At 42.3% G+C, this 8,048-nt stretch overlaps 1 long non-coding RNA gene and 1 pseudogene across 1 annotated transcript; both read left to right on the plus strand.

The window, feature by feature from the left end:
* Window positions 1-7: 7 nt before the first annotated feature.
* Window positions 8-3,404, plus strand: LOC139023773 (uncharacterized). Its single transcript, XR_011474941.1, has 2 exons — window positions 8-1,035; window positions 1,582-3,404. It is a non-coding gene; the product is annotated as an uncharacterized lncRNA (long non-coding RNA).
* Window positions 3,405-3,456: 52 nt separating this feature from the next.
* Window positions 3,457-3,585, plus strand: LOC111959975 (U2 spliceosomal RNA; annotated as a pseudogene).
* Window positions 3,586-8,048: the final 4,463 nt, after the last annotated feature.

An 8,048-nucleotide genomic window follows, 5' to 3' on the forward strand; every position in this document is an offset into this window, starting at 1 on the left:
GGCTGGGAGAGAGGTTGTTGGTTGCAGGGCAGGCTGGGAGAGAGGTTGTTGGTTGCAGGGCAGGCTGGGAGAGAGGTTGTTGGTTGCAGGACTGGCTGGGAGAGAGGTTGTTGGTTGCAGGGCAGGCTGGGAGAGAGGTTGTTGGTTGCACCACAAGTGTGAGAATATGCATAAAAGTATTTATTGGCAAATATATGCTTAGTACATTTTGTTTTTAATTGCAAAATTCACATTCCTTATGATGAGGGTCTGGTTCGGAAAGACGTAATTACTATTTGTTGTCTATACCTTGTGGCACTAGCTAAATCAAATCAAATTTTATTTGTCAAATGTGCCAAATACAACAGGTGTAGTAGACCTTACCATGAAATGCTTACTTACAAGCCCTTAGCCAACAATGCAGTTTTAAGAAAAATATGAGTTAAGAAAATATTTACTAAATAAACTAAAGTTAAAAWWWTTTAGAATTAGCAATAACAATAACGAGGCTATATACAGGGAGTACCAGTACCGACGAGTCAATGTGCGGGGGTACAGGTTAGTCAAGGTAATTGAGGTAATATGTAGGTAGGGGTAAAGTGACTATGCATAGATAATAACAGCGAGTAGCAGCAGCATAAAAAAAAGGGGGGGGGGTCAATGCAAATAGTCCGGGTAACCATTTGATTAGCTGTTCAGCAGTTTTATGGCTTGGGGGTAGAAGCTGTTAAGAAGCCTTTTGGAACGGGACTTGGCGCTCCGGTACCGCTTGCTGTACTGTGCCGTACACACTACACTCTGTAGCGCCTTGCGGTTGAAGGACGAGCAGTTTCCATACCAGGCGGTGATGCAACCAGTCAGGATGCTCTCGATGGTGCAGCTGTAGAACTTTTTAAAACGGAGACAATTTGATGTTTGCTTGTGTACTATGTCGTCTTTCCTGGCAATGTTGGATCAATGTGATTTTTCTTTACAGATTACATACATTGAGACAAGTGCCAAGGATCCTCCCATGAATGTGGACAAGGCGTTCCATGGACTAGTCAGGGTTATAAGGTAGGCCAAACTTCCAGATGGATACTCACTGACTTGCAGGTTATGTTTAAGAATTATGAATTAAGAATCTATAGGCATGAACATATTGGATTAAATTGATGCTTGAATAAGAGAACCACCATTTTGGTTTCTCTTTGCAAACGTACATAACTATGTTTGACATGAATGCCAGAAAATGTCTGTTAAAAGGATGGGGGAAAAACTGTAGCTATTTCCTGAATGAACAGATGTGTAATTTCAGAGGACTCCAGTATGTGTTGATGTTTGGTGTGGTCATATCCAGCTGGAGGGCCCACTCAACTGTTTGTCAAGCATTTAGAGGAGTAACACAGAGGCCATCTAGTCTAGCTGCTTAGATAGCTTGGCCATCTGATTTTAACCCTCATTCTCTCTCATCTCCATCTCTTTTTTCTCTTGTTTTCTACTCCCTTTACATACCCTCCTTTCTTACTCATTTTCTTATCTTTTCTACCCCCTCTTTCTCTCCCCCTCTCTCTCTCTCTTCTTTCTATTTCTCCCTTCCTCCATCCCCCTATCCCTTTGCAGGCAGCAGATCCCAGAGAGGAGCCTGAAGAAGAAGAATAAGATGAAGTGGCGAGGAGAACGCTCTACGGGTTCTCACAAAGTCCACTGTGTCATCTTGTGATGGTGTCACCCTTCTCGCCGCTGCGTAGCATTGTTGTTAGAGAGAACTGCAGACTTGCAGGGAGCAACAACTGGAGGAGGAAGGGGGGACTTGGGGAGAGAAGGAACTGACTGTTGACTGTTACAGTGTCATGGAAAACCCCTCTCAGTTGAGGGGGTCAACTCCAAGACATCCCCAAGTGGGGGTCTTATAGCAGGTAGCCTAGTGGTTAAGAGCGTTGGGCCAGAAAACTGAAACGTCGCTGGTTCGAATCCCGGAGCCGGCAAGGTGGAAAAGTCTGCCATTCTGCCCTTGAGCAAGGCAGTTAACCCCCAACAACAACTGRTCCCCGGGCGCTGATGACGTGGACGTCAACTAAGGCAGCCCCCCACACCTCTCTGATTCAGAGGGGTTGGGTTAAATGCGGAAGACACATTTCGGTTGAATGCATTCAGTTGTACAAATTAATAGATTTACACTTCCCTTTCCCTTCCCCTGATTGGTCAGAAAAAAGCACTCCAGTTAGAGCTCCTTATGGACTGAATTACAGACAGTGATGTGATGGTGCTCTCTGTGGAGGTGGACATCAAGCTATTCTCCAGGTTGGGGAGATGTGAAGTTAGATGTTGTTGGGGACCCATGATCTGACTGTCAGTCAGGTCGGGGACTTGGGACACATTATTTGAGTGTAACATTGTGGTTGTGCGTTCTCCATGGTGTTGAAGATTGAATTCTGAAACGATAAGGGTATATGATTATGAAGTATATTCTATTTGCACTAGCCACTGGCGTGAAAGGATGTGGCTTTGTTTCCTGGGGTCCTGAAGAAAAGTGGGAGGATGTGGCTGTTAGTACTGGTCTGGGATCAGTCGATGGGGAATCTGGCTTGTAGGTTGAGGGGACCAGTCACTCCAAGCAACAAGACGTTCGATTTCTCTTGTCTAATAAGGAGTATTTCATAACATATGAAATGGCTTGTACTGTTAAAGCACTAAACAAAACAAAAACAATTTTTTGGTCTATTCATCTGGTTAGAAATGGGCTCTTAAAAGAACAAAGTACCATTGCATTTTTAACAGAGTTTGAGTTTCATATCCGCATCTGTTGAAAAATGGCTAAATATGAAAGGGAAGGCATAATGGAATGTGAAAAACTGATCTTATCATATGTCAATCCCATGTAGCCGAATCTATCTGTCTCATGTCTGTTGCACTGAACAGTTTCTATACTCAGCCCTGGGTCGTGTTCCGTAGCAAAAGAGTTTGCAATGGAAAACAAAAATGGACGTTTGTTATTGGACAAGTCCAAGTAATGCCTTCATGTTTCAGTCCATTTTCATTCGTTTGGTGCTTAATAAACATGGCCCTGGAGTGACCCTGCTGTATTTCACCAAGAGGTGCAGTACAGTGGAAGTCCCAGGGTATGAAGTAGCAGACATGTTGTCTTTGGCAGTATTTTACATAAAAGAGAAGAAAAAAGCTTGTGTCTGAAGAAATCAATGATATCATATCAAGTATGTTTGAAACCTTTGTATTATTGGTATGAATTTCTTTAGTAGTGTTTTTTTWATAATTAATAATTTATTACTGTACCTGTTACCTCAACATGATTTGTTATAACTGGCTGTGTCTGACTGATGAACTAGGAGAAGACGAGGCATAACAAAAATGGCCACCGCCTTTCTATCTATCGTCACTTCAGGGTTTCAATAATGAATAAAGAAATACAATATTGTGAGTTAAATGATACTATCTCTGACTGTGTGTCTGTATGATGTCTTGGCTTACATAACCTGGGGACCTCGGCCTTTTGGCTAAGATCAAGTGTAGTATCTGTTCTTATCAGTTTAATATCTGATTACGTCCCCCTTCGGGGGACTACATATTAAATGCTCCCGAGTGGCGCAGCGGTCTAAGGCACTGCATCTCAGTCCTAGAGATGTCACTGCAGATCCTGGTTCGATTCCAGTCTGTATCGCAACTGGCCGTGATTGGGAGTCCCATAGGGTGGCGCACAATTGGACCAGCATTGGCCGGGGTAGGCCGTCATTGTAAATAAGAATTTGTTCTTAACTGACTTGCCTAGTTAAATAAATAGAAACATTCAAATCTAATTTTATTGGTGTTTAGCAGATGTTATTGCGGGTGTAGAGAAATGCTGGTCAGTCTGTCATGAGAGACTGTGGTTGCTCCCCAACTGGAACCATATGGGCACTGCTTCAAAGTAGTGCATTATATAGGGAATAGCATGCCATTTGTGGCTCTKTATGATTACATATTGGTATTAGCTCCTAGTGGAGGCTGGGTGTTGTGGAGTGGAGGCTGGGTGTTGTCGGACATAACTAATATCAGCCAGAAGAGACAGAGGTGCCTGTTAGGCGCTAAATTTCCTGCTGTGTGTGTGTGTGTGTGTGTTGTAGCACACTATTTTATAACAATCTCTAAAATATGTATAGTGATGGGCATAACTGCCTGTTCAGCAGAAGCCTTTGATATTAATCATATCGCTGGCTCACTGGTGTCGGTAGACTTGCCTAGTTAAATAAAGGTTAAAAAAAATAGTTAAATAAAAAATGTAATTACTGTAAACTGTATTAAAAAATATTGATCTCTCTACTCTCCATGGAATAGATACAGCCTGTAGAGCTGAAACGGATACAATTGATTGAAAATTCATGTCCTTGTCATCGTACTTGTCCATCGGACTCCACTGAATACATGTTCAGGATGCACCCAGGAGACTGAAATTGTGTTAAGAATTTCTCTCCCTCTGATAAAATAGACCTACAGAGTGGCTGTATCTTGTACAGTTATTTCAGCGCCTCGGGGCCTGTTGAAGTGGTTTCAACGTTATGGAATGTGGAGAATCTGCAGATGGAATTATATTGTGTAGAACAGACATGCTACTCTGTGATTTACAGTAAGCTCTATAAATCACATGAAAAAAATATCATAATAATATTGTCACACACAGGATAGGTGCAGTGAAATATTTTGTTTTACAAGGTCTGCCATAGAAGTACGGCGCCTATGTAGCAAAATAGGGTTTAAGTGCCTTGCTCAAAGGCACATCGACAGACTTTCACATTGTCGACTTGTGCATTCGAACCAGCGACCTTTCGGTTACTGGCCTATGGGCCCTGGTCAAAAGTAGTGCAGTACATAGGGAATAGGGTGCCATTTGGGATGCAGATTACAAGTAGCATATCACACTTCACGCCTCTCTATGTGTCATATTTTCTTTTCACAGCCAATGAATATGTCACGTGCACATGAAAGTTACTACTACATGTTGAGGAGGGTATCTGGTATTGCTTTAAAAACTTTGAAGATGTCATTTCAGAGGGGCTGTATCTTGGAGATGTCAAACACCAGAGGGGTTATTTGATTCCAGTGGCATTTATTTTTACCTCACCATCCCCACTTTCTTGTTTTAGTCTGCATGTCCAGACGTGGTCATGACAACAGACACCCCAGAGTTTCCCCATCTAAAACAAGACCAATTCACTGAGGAGGAACAGAAACCAAACAAAAAACTAAAAGAAACCCTGCATTTTAAGGTTAAAACCTCTACGGGATCGGTGTCCCCCCCGCGGGAAGGTTGAGCTAACGTGCGCTAATGTGATTAGCATGACATTCTAAGTAACACGAACATTTCCCAGGATATAGACATATCTGATATGGGCAGAAATCTTACATTCTTGTTAATCTAACTGCACTGTCCAATTTACAGCTATCACAGTGAAAGAATACCATGCTATTGCTTGAGAAGAGTGCACAGTTATGGACTTGAAAATGTATCAATAAACCAATTAGGCACATTTGGGTGAACTTAATACAACATTTTGAACAGTAATGCAATGGTTCATTGGATCAATCTAAAACTTTGCACATACACTGCTGCCATCTAGTGGCCAAAATCGAAATAATGCCTAAACTGGAATAATACATTGTGGCCTTTCTCTTGCATTTCAAAGATGATTGAAAAAAAAACATCTCCTTTGTATTATCTGTTACCAGATCTGTGCTATATTCTCCTACATTAATTTCACATTTCCACAAACTTCAAAGTGTTTCCTTTTCAAATGGAATCAAGAATATGCATATCATTGCTTCAGGGCCTGAGCTACAGGCAGTTAGATTTACGTATGTCATTTTAGGCGAAAATTGAAAAAAAGTGTCCGATCCTTAAAAAAAAGTTGAAAGAAGTGTCTTTGTTAGATTTGACTTGCAGTCATGATACCCAATCTATCAACCTGAGCAATATCTATATCAGGGATGGGCAACTCCAGTCCTCGGGGGCTTGATTGGTGTCACACTTTTCCCCCAGCACCAGCTAACACACCTGACTTCATAATTCAACTAATCATGATCTTCAGTTTAGAACGGATTTAGTTTAATCAGCTGTGTTTGCTAGGGATGGGGAAAAAGTAACACCACTCCGGCCCCCGAGGACTGGAGTTGCCCACCCCTGATCTACATCTTTAAGTCTGATAAAAATAAACGAGTGGTTAATTGACCAGTTTAATCAATAAGCCCCATTCAGCAAGTCAACTCTAATTTGGGAGCCCACATAACATGAGAATATTGTATGAAGGCCCATTAAAACAGCTGGACTAATGCCTCCCTCTAGTGGTTGGGTATTGACATTGAATCAAGGAAATAATAAATTATGCACCTGTGACTTAACGTTTACAGGGAAGTTTCACGCCGGCCACGCCCCTCTACCTGGTTACGAAAGTAGCGCCCTTTTTTCCAAATGAATCCAAATGAATCCAAATGAATCCAAATGTGCCTTTGGGTTAAATTCACGAGACTAAAACATAGGCCGCCCTAAATTTCTGTAATGTTCTCATTCGCGATGTAGCAAAAAACATGGCGATCCTGTGGTAAAACTTTTCTTAAACGGAAGCAAACGGTATGAAAGGGGGAGGGACCTATCTGTATTTGCCAAATAGAAACTCTCGTTTTAGGTGCACGGTTTGGACTAATGATTATACCCCAGGGGTGTATTCATTAGTCAGATTCCTTTGCAAAACGTTTTGTAATGGAAACCGTTTACTCTAAACAGGAAACATTTTGTAATGAAAACGAGAGTTTCTATTGGACAAATTCAGGTAGGTCCCGTTTGGTTCCGTTTGGTTCCTAGAGTAAACAGTAAACGGTTTCCATTGCAAAACGTTGTGCAGTTATGATAAGAATTATTAGGATTATGATAAGGTAAGAAGCAGTATAGCCATTTTAGGAGTTTCTAAGCAGTGTAAAACCATGAAGAAATCCAACGTCAGAATCACATTGACCAAGTACATTTACACATACTCAGAATTTTACCATTTGATATGGTGATTTAGAGACCGAATACAGACAGCAGATTTTAAACAACGTTTACATACATATATACAACTAGGTAAGTGAGCAAAGAGCTATAAGATAATTAACAGATATACAAATACACAGTGAGTATACGGTTTATATACAGTGGATGTACAATTTTACAGTATCAGGAAATGTAAATGCAGAGAGATGGACATAGTGCAAATGCAGTATAGTTTAGTTATTTTGTGTACAGTTCAGAGATGGCTTGATGCGGTGTGCCACATCGAGTGCATAGTCCTTTAGTCTCTGGGCCGGATGGCCGGTTGGTTAGGGCCACAGCCCGGGGGAAACAACGTTTCAGGTGGGGGAAGGTTTTGGTCATGAGTGACCTGCCTGTCAGAGGTACATTTTTGGTGGAGGGGGTGACCGGGGTGGGAGGGGTTGGCTATGATCTTTCCTGCACACTTCCTTGTCCTGGAGTCATGCAGAACCTCGATGTAGGGCAGGTGCTAGCCAGCGATAACCCTCTCTGGTGGTGATGGMGATGGAGGAGGTGAGGATGAACTCAACGATTGATGCATAAACCGGCAGATTTTGAGCTTTTTCAGCTGCCGCAAGTAATACATTCTCTGGTGTACCTTCTTGCTGACTGCTGTGATGTAAGTCGCTCTGGATAAGAGCGTCTGCTAAATGACTTAAATGTAAATGTAATGTTGTCCTCCCACTTAAGGTTGTGGGAAACGATGGTCGCCAGGAATGTGAATGATTCAGCCGTGCTAACAGCTGAGCCATCAATCTGGTGGTGGGGGGCGTTTTCTGAAGTCAACCACCATCTCCACAGTTTTGTCTGTGTTGAGTTACAGGTTATTGCGACTGCACCAGAACACCAGCTGGTCGACCTCTCCATTGTACTTGGACTCATTGCCGTCGGTGATGAGACCAACCAGAYTGGTGTCATCTGCAAACTTGAGTAGTTGCTGTAGAGTAGAGGTGAGAGCACGCATCCTTACGGCGCTCCAGTGCTGTGGGATAAGGAGTCCGAAAGGTGTTTTCCCAACTTCACGTGTTGAGTC

Source organism: Salvelinus sp. IW2-2015, linkage group LG36, assembly GCF_002910315.2.
Source record: "Salvelinus sp. IW2-2015 linkage group LG36, ASM291031v2, whole genome shotgun sequence".
Classification (NCBI taxonomy): Eukaryota; Metazoa; Chordata; class Actinopteri; order Salmoniformes; family Salmonidae; genus Salvelinus; species Salvelinus sp. IW2-2015.